Source organism: Seriola aureovittata, chromosome 1, assembly GCF_021018895.1.
Source record: "Seriola aureovittata isolate HTS-2021-v1 ecotype China chromosome 1, ASM2101889v1, whole genome shotgun sequence".
Lineage (NCBI taxonomy): Eukaryota > Metazoa > Chordata > Actinopteri > Carangiformes > Carangidae > Seriola > Seriola aureovittata.
This window is the reverse complement of record NC_079364.1, coordinates 22,184,492-22,204,055: the sequence shown is the minus strand read 5'-3', so window position 1 is coordinate 22,204,055 and position 19,564 is coordinate 22,184,492.

The following is a 19,564-nucleotide window of genomic DNA, read 5'->3' as shown; positions in this document are numbered from 1 at the left end:
GTAAATACAAATTTTCATTCTGTTTGACCAAAGCCATGGATTAGAGCTAGACACCCTTCTGAAGTGGCCATCTTTTGGGTTCAAGAAGGTGAAACAATTCAGTTTTCCCACTTGGAAAAACCAGACATCCACTAGTTAGAGCGAAGATAATCCTCCCAGGCCGAGCTTACAAGTTTTCACATTGAGATGACTGAGTCTGTGGTGCTTGGCCTTCGCTGTGACCCTGTTTGAGGCCTCTAATGGAAGGACAAGCTCTGGGAATCAGCTGTGCTGCCCGGGTCTGAGCACACTATCACACACCAGGGTTGCAGCACACACACACACACACACACTTGCTACCCTTCTCTCATTCGTTTTCTCTCCCTCCCTCACACTCCCCTGGAGTGGCAGTTATTGAACTGTGACAAACTAGCCGTGTCAGACCAGCCCCCCTACCTGGGGGATTGGCTAAATGACCTTTCCATTACCCAACCACTGCTGTATTCCCCCTCCACAGATAGAGTTACACAGCCAACCAGCCCATTTGCCAGGACCAGTGTCACCGCCGCTGCCATTAGCCACCACATCTTTCTGTGCTTTTTGACAAACTTTTATTTTATTTCATTCTATTTTGTTTTTATTTTATTTTGTTTTAAGGCAGCAGATAACTTCAGCTGCAACACATGCAGTATTTATATTGATTCTGTGGGCCTATACTGCACTCAGCAGTGGGGGTCTGGCCCATGTGTGCGTGCTGAGTGATAAACATGTGATGTCAGAGACAGCTTGTGCCCGGTTGCTTGGGTTTTGTGCACGATGTGTGTGTGTGTGTGAGTGTGTGTGTGTGTTAGTGAGTGAGTGAGTGAGAGAGAGAGACACTCTGGCCTGCAAAGTGTGTGCCTTAACTGGTTTTCACACATTCTCCATCCTCCATTCCTGCTAATCCCCTGTTGACCAGTGGTACCAGCCCTGAATCTCACCAGATACTTCAGGGAACAAGCCTGAGGAGGAGAGTGAAGAGGGGGGGAGTGAGAGGTGTGGAGGGCAAAGGTTAAAAGTGGCCGAGGAGATGATGCAAGAAGAGAGGGATGGGGCAGATATGAGGGGAGAACAAGTAGGATCAGAGGGGATGGGAGGAAGTGAAGGAGCCAAAGAAAAGAGAGGCTCTGAACTAAACAGGACAGAGAGCAGTTTTCAGTGGACTGCTGCTGCCTGCTGGATAGGAATGCAATGAAGTGAGTCCTTGGCCACATTAGTGGGAACCTGTTAGGAAGCTGACAGATGGGGAGCTAATGATGTGTAGGCACAAGGGCAGGGACTGTAGTTGCTAGTGAGATGATCTGTAGTGGCTGTCATAATACAGCTGAAAACTAACAGCTGAGGGTGACGGAGGAAGAGGAGGAGGAGGAGGAGGAGGAGGAGGAGGGGAGGAGGAGGAGAGGAAAGAGCAGAATCACACAGAGTGAGCTGGGGGCCTTTCTCACGTTTGATCCACGTCTGGCTTTTAATGAAACATTTATTAGCTGTCTTAATCCTCATTATTACTGCTAAGAACGCCAGCTTTAATCAATTTGATCCTCATGTGTCCGTTATTCCCTGATGTGATTCTCTGGACACTGGAATGAAGGCAGACTGGACACACACACACACACACACACACACACACACACACAACACACACACACACACACACACACACGTATGCTTGTATGCTTGTTTGTGTGGACTTCTCTTTGTATAAATATTTGATTAGCACGGTTGTCACACAATGCAATCATGGCCATGTTTCTTTTTATTTGATGATTTTGAAATGGTCACAGTTGCCTGCATGTTTGTGCATGTACATGAGTTTATATGTTGGTAAAATGTGTGGGGATTGTGTGTCTGCACATTTGAGTTGATGTGTACTGGTGGTGACCCCTGTAAAAAGGATGCGTGCCACAGGCAAATCCCTCTACGCCCTGCTCCTGCTCCTCCCTCCCTCCTCTGCATGGTCCCTTCAACAGACTGGATTTTGGTGTTGGACTAATTAGTCCAGCGGCCATTCTCTCCACAGGGATGCACCCTGTCCTCTTCACCTTCCCCCATGTCCTCCCCTCTTTTCTAGCTCCATTTTTTTTTCATCTTCTGACCAACTTCCTTTCACCTGTCCTCTCTTCTCCTGACTCTCACCTCAATTTTTTTTATCTCTGTTCTTCCCATCTCCCCATGTCATTACCCCCCCATTCCTCACGCTCTCCTCTTCTTTCTCACTCCTCCTTTTCCTCTCACTCTCTCTCTCTCTCTCTCTCTCTCTCTCTCTCTCTCTCTCCAGCCAGCCCCTGCATGTTTACAGTCCTGCTGGTCTCTTGTGACCTGGCCTTTTACCACTCCATACCACTTGTTTGTGTGTGCAGGTGTGTGTTATTGTGCACATACCTGTATGTGTACTTTTACAGTATGTGTTTGCATTAAGTGTCCATGTGTGTGTGTGTTATAAAGCCAGACAGGTAAGACTGCTAAGTGGTTTCATCCATCCGGCAGAAGACAGAGATTCTGCTTGGCTTCCTCTGATCCAGGCCACAAGGGGAGTCAGACCCAAATGCAGGTCAACACAAGCAGAGACTCTGGTCTGGGCCGGCTCTCGTCTTTGCTTTGTTGTTTCTGTTCAAAGAGTACAAATGGATTTTCTTTTAGAGTGTGAGTGTAACTATGTGCGTGGGCATGCATGTAGGATTGTGCAGGTTAAGTTAATCTTTGCTTAGTGTAAGATAATGGATTGTGTGTGTGTGTGTGTGTGTGTGTGTGTGTGTGTGTGTGTGTGTGGGTGCGTGCGTGTCTGTGTGTACTGTGTTGCATTGTGTACATACTCCCCTTTGTGTGTGTCTCCTAGGTTTAAAAGGCTATAAAGCGGAAAGTGGCCTGTTATTTGACGAACTGATTTAAGGTATCAGGTTTGTTGTCTCTGCTTGAGATTGTGTCTGTTCACAGTGTCAGCCTCTATCTCATTTATACACATACACAAATTTCAACTTGTTCTACAGCATTATTCTGGATTTTTCAAATAAACTAAACTGGGACTCAGGCTTGAAAATTAACTGTCCACCCCATTTCCTGAATGACACAACGGCCAATTCAACAGTTTCAAAATAAAGCAGTTTTTGTTCTTTCTTAAATATATATTTTTTATTTTCATAATTATTATGTATGTCTTTTTTTTCTTCTTTTTGTTTGAATTCATGAATCATTTTATTCCACTCCTTTACACTGCTTTGATTCTTTACTCAAAAGTCAAGAGTGTTATGAAAAGCAGCAACATGTATTTTTGAATGGAACAAAAATGCTGAGATTTTATTGGTCTGCCACCAACCTGTATTTTAGAACATTTCAACCCAATATAAGCCATTTGACTGGGTAGATTTTTCCTTCTTACTCCAACAAGCAAGACGCTCCAGGACTTTGAATGATCTGCCTGAACACATTAAGATGCATGAATCTATATTTAGAAAGTTCCCTCCAGAGACAGAATTCTTTGTGACAACTGGACGGTAACACTTGAATAGGTATACACTTCTTTTCTTACTTGAACACTTAATATCATCCTTTGTCAGAACCTCTGCTGCACATTGTTAAGCAGTCACTTGACTCATGACAAATAAACTTGAACCCTGAGGACAATGCACACATGAAACAGCAGGTGGGGCTGTTGAGTTTCTAAATTTTGCTGTGTGCTGAGTTTCGTGCCTCGTGCATCCTTACATCCACATTCCTTTTTGTTTTCTGTTCAGTCTCACAGCGAACGATGAGGCCTTGTGAGAGAATTATCACCGGCCGCTCTGCTGCTCGTCCACCACACGCAGGGAAGGCTGATAACACAGAGTCAGCGCTGTTACTGCTCACACAAGAGTCAAAGGATGGCCATTTAAAAAGAATGCTGCAACAGTGTCTTGGAAAATTGAACAAAAACCTTAAAAAACACTTTAAGAAATCACAGAGTTCTTTTTAACATCTTTAAAAAATTGTTTTTCTGTACATCTGGAAAATGAATATCCTACACAATCTTGTCTTACACTATATTAATACGGTTGGTGGCCCCTACCTGATATATGCATTTTTCCCAGTTTTGTGTTGTTTTCTGTATATATGTGTGAGAGAATGGCCAAGATGTCCCAAAAAGCATACTTTTTTTTTCTTTTGAACTTCATTATTTCTTGTATCAGCTGATTTCTGGAAAAAACAAAAAAACAAACAAAAACAAAAGAAAATTACAACTTGATTAAGGCTTGGTTAACAAACTTTCTACTGGGAATGGGCTGATGGTGCAACAGTAATTTGGTGGTGCATACAGATGTAGGAATTCTATAAGAGCAGCATCAGCAGCTTTATGTGACAGTTCGTCTTTGATGTGGTGATGCTGTGAGCAGTGCAAGGTTGGTTGTTGGCGATCCATCAAACATTTTATTGCCATGGTAAAACCGAGGACAGCACAGGTTGCATTTTACTGTATTGCAGCAGGGAAAGATGGAGGCAGTTGTTGATTAGCTGCGGTTCAGTGGTTTAGCTCTTCATTTCTCCACCTCCATCACCGGATTTCCTTTATCCGGTTTGTTAAGCCAGCAAAATATATGACTGAACAGCTAATGAATAATGAATGTTGCATACAGGGATGTGGCTAGTATACATACTAATGTATGCTTTGTAGCAATGTAGGGAATTCTGGGTAGTCATCCAGAGCCACAATCAACTAAAGAATGACTATGCTGAGGTTGTATTTAACATATAATTTCAAAAGAACACAATGTTTCATTGGAGAATGCATCATGTTGTATCTTTAAATAACACTTCAATCAGTAAAAGCATTACTGGCATTTCCAGTGCCTTCACCACAGTGACAAGCAGCACACTATATATATATATATATAATTGCAACTCTGAGGCTAAATGAGGAGAAAGGAGCAAATATTATCATTATTTTTATATAAATATCTTTGCTGTTGATTCTGTGCTGTACTAAATATTTCAAATACAGCTTAAATTTATACAAATGATTAATGCTCATACTAACACTAAGTTGGTCTTTCTCAACACAAAGTCGTATTGTATATTGGAGATTATCAGACTTATTGTAGTCCTGCATTTCCTTTTATTTCCCCACAAACTCAGTGTGGGCTTGTCTTCAACCCGCCTTCATCTCACATGTATACATACTCCTAGAACAATACCAAGAAATCAAATTTATAATACATTAGAATAAATCAATAAAATAAAAAGACTTTATTTCCACACTGTTAGTGATGATTGCTGCTCGCTGTGAGCGTGGCTCCATCCAGGCGTGACGGGTTATGCAGGCCGGCAGGCAGGCCCAGGTATCACAGTTACAGTGGTGTTGTGCTATGCGGTGGTGTGCATGATTATCGACCAGCGTGTCATGCAGGATAAGGCCCAGTGTGCCTCTGTTGACTGCTTTGCGGTCAGCACTGCAGGGAGCAGGATTGTGGTTAGCCTACAGACAGCCAAGGCTGTGTAAGAAGATCAGCTGTGTGAGTGTGTGTGTGTGTGTGTTTCTTCAACTTCCACTGTGCCCTCTCTCTGTCGTCTTCATGCTTTGCATCTTTGTCCCTATGATCATTTTCTCTCTGAATGACGTCTCTATCTTCTGTCTTTGTTTGTCTGTCTTCTCATTGCTCTGCTATTGCTCTGTCCCCTGCCGTGCCATTTACACACACACAACCACACTTATACAACAAACACACACATGCACTTTTACCGTTGTGCATTTGGGAAGCGCCTTAGGCTTCAAACAAGCCAACAGTACTAATGGCCCTGCTGTGTGAGTCTACACTCTTGCCACAGCACATACTTCAATATGCAGCAAAATATTTCCAACCTATCACCTCTTAACAGACATGAAATATAATATATAATACTTCATCTGATACTTCCTCTCACCTCCCCCTACTCCTTCTTCTTCTTGTCTCTCTTATTATCTTATTTATTTTGCCCAATTATTTTTTCTTCTGTACACACACACACACACACACACACACACACACACACACACACACACACACACACACACACACACACACACACACACACACACACACACACACCCTCACCCTCTCACCCCAGTGACCACAGATGCGTGCAGGAGTTGGGCCCCGTGGCTGGAGCTAATGGATGGCTCTCATAAATGGCGTGGAGCTTTGCACAGGGGAGGCAGAAATGCAGTTTTTGCCATGCTCTGATTCTTCCCTGTCCTGATGATAGCACCGTTCCAGAGAGCTTCATCAATTCTTCATGGGGCCCGGCGCTAAACACAAACAATATCTGACGGAGGTTTGCCACAGGCATGCTCCGAGCACCCTCAACCTCCCCTTTCTCTGCCCCCCTCTCAGTGTGTTCTGCAAGCTTGGGCAGTTTTGATATAGTCGTGCTGGAATGGGGACATCTTATTCAACATCAGGTCGATTGTTTGATGTGATGTATTAAATCTTGACTGTGTCTGAGTCTTGTCACGACACACTGGTGCTATTGATTGTGGTTTTGTTAGTGTTATTAAATTTTTGCTGCAATTTTTTCAACATAAAGATGGACATAGACCACTGCTGTGTTTGATTGTGTTTTACAGGCATGAACTGAAATATGCCCATAGACAGATTAAATCAATTTAAATAAAAATATGTTTTGATTGGAGAGTGCATGAGCAAGTGGCCACACTTCACAAGAGCTTGTTCATTTACTATTCTGATTAAAGATTTCGGATGGTAATGATAATATATATTTAACAGCATTAACTTTATGATACAAGACAAAATATTATGAGCCGTTATAGTTTTAAGTCCAGTGTCCTCTGTGCTTTAGTAACATCAGCAAAAAATGTCTCAGTTATCAGACTCACTTATGCTTTTGTCTTCTGACATACACATCATGATTAATGAATTTGTTTGAATAACACAAAGACCCCTTTAACCCAGCGCATAAATGCCTAATTAGTTTTTATCAAGCACTCGTCCAGTACCTTGTCTTGATTTATGTCACTTCATACATTATAGGACCCGAGGCACTTCTCCCTGTCTTGCAAATGAACCCTATTTGCGTAATTTGTTGCCAAACACATCCGGGCCTGAATGCAATGAAAATCATCAATATTCCAGCTCAGATTAGGAGAAGTTTTGTCTGCTCCTGTGATCTGATGGAGTAGATTAGTTTTTGAAGAGCACAGTTTTTACTTAACAAATAGCGTCATGCCAACAGTTCTATGGTGAAAGATGGTAATGAAATTGATCTGAACTCTCTTATTTCACGTGTCCGTCTCTGCTGTTGCTGCACAGACCTATAGAGGGGCAGGTGCTGAAAAGGGGCACATGGAACAAGATTTTAAAAACATCATATACCAACACAATTTACAGCATGACCGTTCAAGTATAGCAACCCATATTCATATTCATATCCATATTCATATTCAGACTGTAACATGGAATCTTACAACAAACAGCATCGTAAGATTCCGTTGATTATCACCTATTAAACATTACAGAGTCGCAATAATCATTTTGTTTTCAACCCAGTTCAGATAAAAACAAGCCTGCGTCCATATTGGTTAGGCTTTGAGACTTTCTTCTTAAGTAATTCGGAATGGTTTCATCTAAACTGGGTTTGAAAGCATTGCATCCTGGGTCACAGCTGAAACTCTGTTAGGGCACGTCACGGATGACCTCAGGAGAAAGGTCATCATGTGACGTACACTGACTGACGGCAGCCAGCTCATCTTATTCATATTTGAATTATTTTAACTGTTAAATGTTCTTCTTGATAAGAGCTGTGGGCAGGTCTTACATAAATAAAAACAAAAATGCTCAGGACACACTGCGTGTCTTTCATGTGCGAGATGGCTGTGTCGCTGAACTGCTACGGCTTTCAATGTGTGTGTATTAACATTGATGTTTCTGAAGCGTTGCTGCTACTGTCCACATTGAGTTTGCCTTGACTTTTTTTACCCTTGTTCAGAGCAAGACACACACACACCACACACACACACACACAACAGAAAAATACTGCTCTTCACCTGTTAAATTATTGACATAATAGCCAACATTGGGTTTCTATTATGACCACAGTTCATGGGGCCTCCACTGTCTCCACATACAGTTGCTGAAATGGTTAAAAAATACAATATTTATATATTTGTTTCATGTCTGTGCCATATGCAGATACAGCCTAGACAATGAAACATGTCCGTTTCATGTACTGTTACCTGTATAATACCAATATCACTATCAACAGATGCTTTCCCTGTCTATTTTCACTGGGAACCGCGCAAGTCACGTGTGAAAAATAGGTGAGACATCAAATCTCGAGATCACATGATGCAGCTGTGGGACATGGGTCTCTCGTACATGTGGCGCAGGCTGTATGTCCACTCTGACCTGTTAACGTCTTGAATTTTTATTTCAGTGCCATACTGAAATAAAAATTCAAGACGTTCCACAGCCGCCATGTTCACGCCTCAGCCCGGCGCGGCATTTCTCAGAGGCTGCAGATTTAACAGCGTATAAGTCCTGCCGCCTTCAGATGAGTGATTAGCTCAGGGTTTTTTAAATACCTGCATCCACCTGACCCGTTACGAGAGCCGACGCCTGACCTGCAAAAATACATGTTAATCAACCACCTGAATTCGGCATGCTAACCCGCCAGCTTTTAGCTCTCACTCTCTCTCTCACTTTTACTTGGTCAGAAACTACAGATACAACATTTGGGACTGAAAAAGACTCATACAGTACAACATCAGAACTGCTACTGTTATACAACCACATTCATTCGTTTTATGGTTTGCACTAAAACCAGTTCACCATCAGGCATTATTCGACTGTTTTTGGCAGCTTTGTTTAATAATGCACTGGCCAGATGACCCTTACAGGGGCTCACATACCGTCCTGTCTCCAGCTCCGTATCTGCCTCGGCCCCCATCCTTTCTCAGCATGGCTCTTCATTCATTACCTGATGAGTGCTCACTGGCGCGGCCCCTTTCCCACTGTTAACCAGCATCCATAATAAGGAGCGGTGGTGGCGCAGACATCTTTCACTAGTTGACTTGTCATTAACTAAAAGCATTGTGGAGCTTTACTCCCAATTACCACTCCTCTCACTGCTCACATAAATCACACATTGTCGTCTTTCATGAGCAGCACTCTTGTCTGATTCTCTCTCTCTCTCTCTCTCTCTCTCCAGCCCACCGTTGCCCGCTCACCCACTGCAGTCTCTTTCTCTGCCTCACAGGGGACTTCTTTGACCAGCATACTCTGTGGATGTTGGTGAAATGCCATTATGAGAAGGAGTAACTGTACTTCCCCAACCTGTTCTCCTTTATATTGAGCGCAAACAGCGGTTTGATTGCAGGTTTAGGCCAGAGCAACAATAGAGACCTCATCGTTTAAGCTGTTATGATCTTTTAATGGTCTTCCATTACTGTGTAGTTATCCTAAAAGCCAGCAGTCACTGCTGCAGGCTCTCGCTTTGATATCACTTTCATTAAAAGGAGGCCAGTATCATTTGTAGTGGCATTGAAGTCATTTGTTGAGGGTGTGTGAATGTGTTTGTGAATGTGTGTGTGTGTGTGTGTGTGTGTGTGTGTGTGTGTGTGTGTGTGTGTGTTTATAAAAGAGACTAGCTGAGGTGCGGTGTATTTTTATCTGAATCATCGATCTGTTTCAACCTCCCCTCCTCTGCTCCTGGGTGTAGAAGCCATGACCTTCAGTGTGGGAGGTATCAGTGAGCCATGTGACCTCCGCTCTGGGCCACTGCTGCTACACCACTCTCTCACACTCACAAAGTCACACGCACCTGCTTGGCAGATGCAAAAATGTACTTACAGTGTGTCATATGTATATGATAGGGAAAGAAAATTCAGGAAAGTCTGATTCAAAGGTGTAAAGTTTCCTCTCTAGCCATTAGTCCACACTCTCCGGATTACAGTTGGTGCACATGGAGAAGAGTGTCTGTCTTATCCTACACACACACACACACACACACACACACACACACACACATGCAGACGCACACACACGGAGGGGGTCAGAGTCTCGAAACACAAGATTTCTGTTGTCTTTGTTTGTCGTCAGCACCTTCTCAGGCGGTTGAGGTTTCGCCTTCTCCGGAATCAGCCGAGCGCTGCAAGGGGGTTCGTCTGTGTGTGTTTGCCTATCAGACATTGAGTATGTGTAAGGTATTGTGTGTCTAAGCGTGTGTGTAGGGTGAGCAGGCTGTCTCTGTGTTTAGTGTGTGTGTGTGTGTTGAGGAGGAGGTGGAGGGCTCAGTAGCTGCAGGGCCCTGTATTGATGTCCACTGCCCCCCCCCCCCCCCCCCGAGGCCCAGCTCTGTGGGATAGTGTGTCAGTAGGACAAAGGCATGGCGCCATCCGTCCTGCTCTACGGGCCAGTAACTAGAATTAATTACAAACCAATCGAATCCGCTGCAGCCAATTGGTAAACTAATTGGTAATTTCAGCTGCCCATCTAGTCATGGATGGGCATCTAGCTGTGGCCAATGGTGCTGGCATTCGAGGTGGGAGCCTCTCAGATGGACTTTTGTTCTCTGTAGCTGTGCCCAAATAAAGCCGACTGTGTTGTTACAGGGTTACTGAAATCACTGAGCAGCCCAGTGTGCCATGAGTTCAATTGCTCTGTGGGAAGCCAAAGCAATTTTGGCTTTTTTTTCTTATACACTCCATTTAGCATCAAGGCTACTTAAAAATTGTGCCAAGTAACAATAAAAAGAAAACAAAAACAGAACAAACATTTCTTCACTCACTCTCCTTTATCTAGCCATGTAGATATTTGTGCTTTTAATTGAGGTATTCGGCTCTGAGGTTATACGTTCCACCCCAATACAACAGACATGAATTGAATTTTGTCTTTTATGGAAGACAGTAAATGTCATTTTCAGTGCTGTGAGCACAACAAACAAAATCCTACTCAGATCCAGTACAGTGGGGTGGTGGCAAAATCTCAGGACTGGATATCTCAAATAAGACCAAAGATGTTGATGAAACTGAAATCTTAAAACCTGGGACAATAAAATAAAAACTACTGTATATGCAATATATAAGTACAACTAAGCATAACGGCTGGGATATGCTCGAAACAAACCGGATCTTTTAACCAATCATCTGGACACGTCTGAAGGCAAAAGTGTTCATGGTTGTTCTGAACAGCCACAATCGAAGGTGGGCTGATAACACATGCTGTCGTGAAGACATACTAATAGTTAAATTGGGCATAGTGGTTTGTACTTTTGGACAGGCTTTCCTCACAGACGTTAGTGGTGCTGCATTTATTCAAACAAAATGTCAGTGTAATTTCTTTCTGGCATCGGAGAGGTGTATGTGTTCGGATGCTGTCCGGTCATCTGACAAGAACTTCGTTTGAAACACATGTGCCCCTTGGGTGGAAAATACATGTTTCTTGGTAAATTGGGTGAATTAACCCTTTAAAATTGTTCCAGACAGCACGGAGCAAGCCATGGTCCACTGGCCCTTGTCTGCCCCAGCTGCTTGTTGCATGTGTTGTAGAAGTGGTGGACGTGAGGTTCAGGTTACGGCCCGCTCGGAGGTGGCCTAGTGATAGGGGACACAATAGAGCTAATACCCCCACTGTGCCCCTCCACACATTCCCCACAAATAGCCCCATTAGCTGGGACTGATGCCCCTATTCTTCCAGCCCATTCAAGGATACTCTCTTCCTTTCAGCATATCTATAACCTCAGTAATAGGCAAGGCCAGTGCGATGGAGCCGTGGGAGATAAAGGTGGTTCGCACAAGCAGTCATTTTTTGAGAGACCCTCTGACCGCTTGTGGTCTCATCACTCCAGTGTCAACCCTGCCTTTGATTGGCTGAGAAGAGGTCCTAAAAAAGGACGGCTGTCTGTGTTTCAGCGAGCCGTCAACATGTCTGGCTCTTGCCGTTTGGGAGGAAGTGCATGAGGGAGGATGAAAGGCATGTCAAGGTGCCAGGTTTCTGGAGGAACATCAGTCTCCCAATTAGGCCTGAAATAACCTGGTCTGACCTGACACTTCCTGTCTGCCTGAGCACGAGAGAGACAAAGAGAGAAGAGTGGGAAGACAGGAGGACAGGAAGGCAGAGGGAAAGTGTGAGAAAGGAAAAATGAAACTGAAAGGGAGAGAGAGCGAGATAGAGAGAGAGAGACAGAGAGAGAGAGAGAGAGAGAGAGAGAGAGAGAGAGAGAGAGAGACAGAGGCATGTTACCTGCCAGTGAAATGGGACAACTAAGTGTATGTTATGAGGGAGTGTCTTTGCATACTGTACATGTGTGCAGGCTTTCTTGTCTTTCACATTCTGTCTCACTGACAGTTGCAGCCTGTCTGTCTGGGTGCACTCTGCTCCATCGCAGAATGTCTCAGGTTTGACTGTCATTTGTTGCTTACACAGTGAAATTGTAAGTGAGCATCAGTAGACCAGCTGTGATGTGTAAGTTAGAGGATACTTCCACTTTATTACAACCTGGCTTATTGCTTATTTGGCCATCACTTAAACACTATCTTAGAAATAATAACATTATACTCATCAAATTACTGATGCTAATTCTGCATGATCATACAGGTTTTATTACCCAAACTGTCTGTTGTAAACATTCATCACAGTGTACAAACTACTACTTTCATTTCAGATGTGCTCACATTCAGTTTCACATCAAAATAAAGTGGTTCAGATTATGTCATTACTGTTGATTTTGTAATTTGCAATAATCCAAAATCAGCTCGAAAAATTTGCTTCAATCCTGATCAGTGCATGGAAGTATGTGACATAATCTAGGGTTTGCACATGGAGAATCACATTTCTCATATTAAGAAGCTAATTGAGAAAATAACTTTTTAAAACCTTTAATGGTTTTTAATGGTTTGGTAAAGTAGTGAGTAAGTAGTTGTTTTCTTCTCAAAGTTCAATCACAGTGGTGTGGTGCAGGATTAAAAATGCTTGTGCCTCTGTCTTGCCTCTGTCTGTCTCGTTATCGACGAGGCCTAAAATCACTGCAACAAAGTCAAAATCTGCCTCCAACATTTCATCTGCAAACGTATCACATCTCTTGTTGTTCAACAGTGTGTCTGGTCCAGCAGGACAGTTTGAAGTCTTGATACCAGTCACAATGTTAAGACTAAATTTTGAAAGAAAAACACACTCACACATACCGTACGTGCACACACAAATACACACACACACACACACACACACACACACACACACACACACACACACACACACAGACACAACCTCTGTAACTTGCATCATAAATATAGCCGGTCAATGGGCTAAGCAGTATTTCAAGGTAATCCACCAGTTTATTGGCTTAAATAGAATGACCAGTACACCCATAAATTGATTAAGGCATAAAAGTGCAGGCTTTTAAGTAGGCACTCCCTCCCCCAATTTGTGCTTTTAGCACAGACTGTACATTGATTGGTTTACTAGTGCTTTGCATCGGTTCTGGCTTTTTTGTCTCCCTCATGGGTAATAACCCAGTTTACTGATGTAGAAATGTATTTTACATGAGCTGGTTTGTAGTATTACAAAGATTCCCAGTAGGGAGAGAGGAGTAATGGGAAACTCCACTCACCATCACAGTAGCTAGTGCTGCTTCTCAGGAAAGCTTTCTACTGATGAAGTCTAATTCTCAACAACTTCAAAATGGAAATACACCTTGGAACAAAATATATGTTTTTTTTTTGGTTTCTTTGATCTTGGGGTGTCAGTCTTGAACTGTGAACTGAACTCTTTCCCATCGTCAGAAACAAGATACCCAAAATCAGCCAGATCATGAACCCCCTCTGGATTTACAGTGTTCAGGGACACAAAAAACCTGTGACCTGACCTACAGTAAATTTCACAAAATTAGCGTCCTCAGAAATGTCAGGAAGGTAAGCCGGTTTAACTGAGATCACAGGTTTCAGTTTCTGGTTTCGAAAGAGTTGTTTTCACAAATCAAAAGCCTCTATCCCGTGCATAACACATGAATTTTGTTTCAGGGTGGGTTTTCTTAGAGTAACAGTGAGACCAAGAGTTTCCACCTATTGGGTTAACACTGCTGATCTGTGCAGGATAAACAGGAATTGCAAACCAGATTAGAGGCACATTCCCCTCTCAGATGCCCAGTGTGCACTGTTAGGATCTCCCAGTTAGGCCAGTGGAGCAAGATGGATGATCAATGGCTTGTCTGAAAATCATTTGTTTAATCTGATTTGTAGGGATTTTCTCTCCTTCAGCAACGGAAACGGTGGACGGCTAGGAGAGAAAAACTGTGGTGGGAGTCTGCTGAAACATTGGTTCAATATGGACATTATTCTGAAACCTGACACTACAGGAAATAGATATTGATCATGATGACCATTTACTCACTCTGTGGCTGCGTGGGGGGCAAAGCAAGACCTACCAAGAAGATCCTTAGTTGAGAAGAGATGGCACAGCAGCCTTTTAGTATCGCTTGTGTAGCCAAAGCCTTATTTATCTTATTCCTCTGTGCCATAGAGCTCCATTATTGTCCAACAATGATTAAAAGCATTATCAGTGAGCCACAATATTGCACTGGGTGACACATTCCTTTATTAAAATGACCATGGGCACTGTGTTTTTTTTGAGGTGATCCCACACACACTGTCATAAATACTCACGGAGGCACCAAATGCATAATTGAAAGTAGTAGTACCCAACAAATGCACTATTTACTGCTGTTCCAGTGAGGCTCGTTGAAAACTACAGTACCCAGCTGTTTTGGGAAATTAATAATGAAAATAAATGTTGGTGACCCATTTTAAAGATTTACATCTTGGAGTAGGAATGGATGGACTTTGGCTGAGGACCACAGACAGACTGTAGAACTTGAAAAAAAGAAAATTGGACTCATGTTTTATTGGTTTTGATGTTACCGTGGAATTTGTTGACAGTAACAGAAATATGTAACATCCAGGATCCTCTAAATAATATTATTCCATTTATGATTAATGTAAAAGTAAACAGTGGAGAAAATGACAGCTATAATAGCAAATATCATGAGCCATTTTCAAAGTTGTTGACACCACAACCTTTGTCCCATCCCATCTAACAGGGCAGCACATATTTTTTCTACCACATGCCATGAGCAGGAGTTTCAGCATATCCTCTTCTTTCCCAAGCTATATACGTATCTCCTCTTTTCTAGTTTTTACATTATTCAGATCCCAGATATCTGTTTGGCCAGACACTAAAGCCTGGGCTTTCAGCTGCCGTTAGTGTCTGCAATTTTTTTTTTTTTGTCCTTCATCGGGCTGCTGAACCTACCTGTGATCTTGAAAAATTCATTGGAGGGGCCAAATGCACCAACCAGCCATGCATGTAAAAAAAGACAGGCTAATGCCCTTTCAAAATAGACCATGAAAACAGCCAAACTGGCCTTTTAGGATAATGTTTCATCAGGGCTCTCCTCTCAACTGCCCTTGTGCATCTGCCTGAATCTATCATACTCTTGCTCGATATCCTTGTACTGTCACTGCTTCACTCTCTGTGTGATTTACCTCCATTTCTTGAGGTTTCTCTGGCCCACCATTTAAAACATTTCTAATGTTGAGTTCTTCAAAAACTCAAATCAAATCACAGAGCTGGTGCTGTTTTTGTTAGGCTACACATAAGAGGTTGCTGAACATACATGCAAATTTTAGAGTGAAAAAACCCAAAAATGATTGGTTACAGAGTACAAGAGAAAAATAACACACAATCAGGTCATAATCTCATTATGTTACATTATGACACAAAACAGTGCAGCTTTGTGTAATCCCCCTTCCCCAAGACAAACACACATAGTCACACACACACTGATGTCATTCTGTAGGTCTTACTCAATGTATTATTCATGGAAAAATGTATACATATATTTTTTTTCTTCCACCAGCCTCATCCAGGGAATTCCATCAGCATTGATCCGGACAGAGACAAACAGGATATACAGGATGAAGCTATGAAGAAGAAAGCTAGGAATTCAAGACGATTTGTCTCAGTTTATACTGTTAAACTTTCAGATATGTAGATTTGATTTGAGATGATGTGCGAGGAGAGACAGAATATAAGTGTGTGCATATGTGTGTGTGTGAGAGAGAGAGACAGAGAGAGAAAGGGAGAGTATGATATCAACAGAATAGATCAATACAGCATGAGGAAGGAGAAAAAGTGTGTTTGTCCTGTTTCGGCTGTTCATTAGGCTCATGTCTCCATGTGAAAGTTGATAGTATCACACAGTGTGTGTTGTGCAGAATGTGTGGTATGAAAGATGGTATTGGACTGAAGAACAAATATGGATGGGGGTTTCCCTGGACATTTAAATGTAGAAATTAAATTTAGTTCCAGATTATTGTAGATGAATAGCCTACAAAACATTTATATCAAAGCTCTTCTATATTTAAAGCATTAATGATACTTCTCTTCAGCTTAATTACAGAAATTATTTCACAAGCTACACTCTTGACACACTCACTGTCTTCTATTATGCTGTGAACACATTGCATGCATTATGTGTGCGTGGTGGCTGCGTCGCTAACCTGCTGTGGCTCGCACGATCGCGTGTTTATATCTGCCACATGTTTGTTGCATCGCTGCCACTGCCAGCTCTATATTTCTACATAGTTTGTCTTGGATAATGGGCGTGAGCAGGCAACTCAAATGATCACCATCACATCTGAAAAATAGGTGAGAAGAATCTCTTTCCATCTCACCGGCGTCACGCAGGCTGTGTGTCCGCTTCAACAGGTTAACATGGGCGCCGAAAGGAAAACCAAGATTTTGTCAGTGTGTTCCAGGCCTAAGAGGAGTTATGCTATGCTAAGTTTTGCTATTGCTATATAGCTAGCATTAGCATTAACAGCTGTTTACTTAGCAGTCTTGGTAAAAGCTTCAGCCATTGTTGCATTTACAAGACAAGAGGTTATAATACATCCTCTGAGCAGAGCTGCTTCTGGACGCTATACAGTGACTCAGTATCTGAAAGTGACGAGACATTGCGACTGAGCTTGGGCTACCTGGTTCGCATGCTAACTTAAGTAGAGGAAAAAAATGATAGAAATAGAAGCAAAACAAGAGGGTAGCTTTCCACCGCTTGAGATAGCTCTTGGCGTGTAAAGAAATTGAGTTTAACATTGAATTTGCAATGTTTCTTCTAGACTAGTGAGTAAATAGCTGTTAATACTAACATTGGCTCTGTAGCATTAGTAAAACTTACAAATAGCTAATTTAAGAAACACAGCAATTGTATGTCAGTCATTTGCAGTTTGATTTGAGCTCCTATGTGCACTGCTCTACCCAAACTCCAATGTTGCTCTGCCTCCACTGCAACAGACAATATCAGAAGGTTTCTTGTTTAATTATATAGCAATAAAGCCTTACTGCCACAGAAAAAAACAGACAGAACTATCATGTTAACATCGACATGTTTTGATTAAGTCAAAAGTAAGTTTTCTTAACCTGAATTGTGAATCAGTTCCAAAACAGTCACTATTGCCAGACCCAGCAGTGAAACTTAAGACACTCTGTAATGGCACTGCTTTAGTCCTTAACTGTTTGCTATGGCTAATTACAGACTGTGAATGATAACATCTCTTAAACTGTATAGTAAATGGAGTCTTACAGCGTCATGAAACATATATAAGCAAAGGCCCAAGCTGCTACACAACAGACCCCTTAACGCCACTGGTTGCTGAGATATTTTAGACTGAGCAGGCTGAGAGATGAGGGAGTGGAGTGTGGGGGTTGAGCTGACTCCCACAGGAGACTGTGACGCCTAAACAAATTCGATAACCTAACCTTGTTACCCTCAAGTCGCATGGCACTGGCCTCCATAATACCCCCACCTCCATTCAAAACAATAGCTTAGGCAGGCAGTCAAGACAGGCTGTGCATAATACACACACTGATGTGCATACATGTTCACACACTGAAAGCCACATGTGCACACACACACATGGGAGTGTAATGAATGAGTGGTTGTGAATGGATGGCTGTGTGCACTTAGCACCGGCTGTAGCCAGCTTTGGCCGTAGATGATGAATTGACAGCAGCTTGTAGTAGTGGCTGACAGGTCCTGGATCAGGAGATCATGGAGAGTAGAGGAGAGGAGAAGAATGGAGAGGAGCGGCAGTAAAAAAAAAAAAAAGGAGACTACTGCAAGGTACAGGAGAGTTGAGGAGAGAAGATGGTGGGTGGGGAACGACTTAGAAGAGAGGAGAGAGGGAGGACTCCGTGGGGAAGGTGATGAAGCATGCAGCTCAGGTTTCCTGTCTCTGATGTAAGGCCAGCCTGGATCGATGGCTCCGCTGGGGCCCGGCCAGCACACTCCTGCCTGCTCTCTACAACTCTCACTCTCACCCTCCCTCTGCCTCTATTCTTATCTCTTTCTCTTCTTCTCTTGCTCTTGTCATCTGTCATTCTCCCCATCTGTCTCTCACTCTCTCTGGACTCAGTCACAACAAAGGCCATGTGCCCCACTGCTATCTTTTTGTCACATTAACAGACTTACCACCTCCCGTTGCCATATTCTCTTACATTAAGTGCAACATCTCCTTCACTGCAACACTGTTATGTCTCTATAAGTAACAAAATAAGGCGAGTCTTTATTTACATTCAGGACATTGAGGTCATCTACTCACAGTAAGTGAGTAATTTAGAGGAAGGATGAGAAGACACAGCTAAACTGAAAAGCATGTAAAAGAAAGATTTTCCAATAACATTTAGTTTAAGCTATAATTCAGAACATACTTCCAACTGCCAATGAGTCCTCTAAATGAAACGACAAAATACATGATTCGTCCGTGCCCTCTGAAATGACACATAAATGCAGTTTATTATTGCAGGTACATGCCATTTCATTGTATTTTGCCACAACTGGTATGCTTTTAAGTTTAAGTTCTGATGTGAAGGTCCGACACCCAGGACAGTTTTCTTTAGTGAGACTTGGTCGCTCAGCATCTGAAATTCACCTTTAGGCTTATATATGACAAGGACTGTTTCTACTAGTAAAAATAATTACACAGAGATGAATATAATTTTAATTACCATATAATTAGGAACAGTGACTCACCTTAAACCAGCTCTGCTTTTTTTATCTGAAGACTCTGGTGTAACATAAGCAGTGTTATGGCAGACAGAGGAGATTCTACAGGGTTAAAATAAAACAAGCAACACTTGGGCTGCGTATGACTGGCTGCCATTTGTATTGAGACAAATGGCTTTTTAATAGCCTTCTGGGATTGATACTAATCTAAGGAGGCCGGTCTGGCTGTTTCTCTCGGTGTGGGCTAAGGCAACTGATTGGGTGGCAACAAGGACAGGCAGCCCACCAATGTTGGTACTTGACATGCCACCCAAACAGAGAGCACTTAAGACTGGTGCAAAAATAAGTAGAACAAAAATATGTTTACTCACCACTTCATATTCATAGTATAACATCATATAGTGAGTTTCAGCAGGTGTCAAAACTCAAATTTCACTGAAAAAAGACAAACACAAACTATACAATACAATGTATACAAAAAAAATACAAATATACTGGAGGACATTTTCTTTCTTTTAAGTTAAAG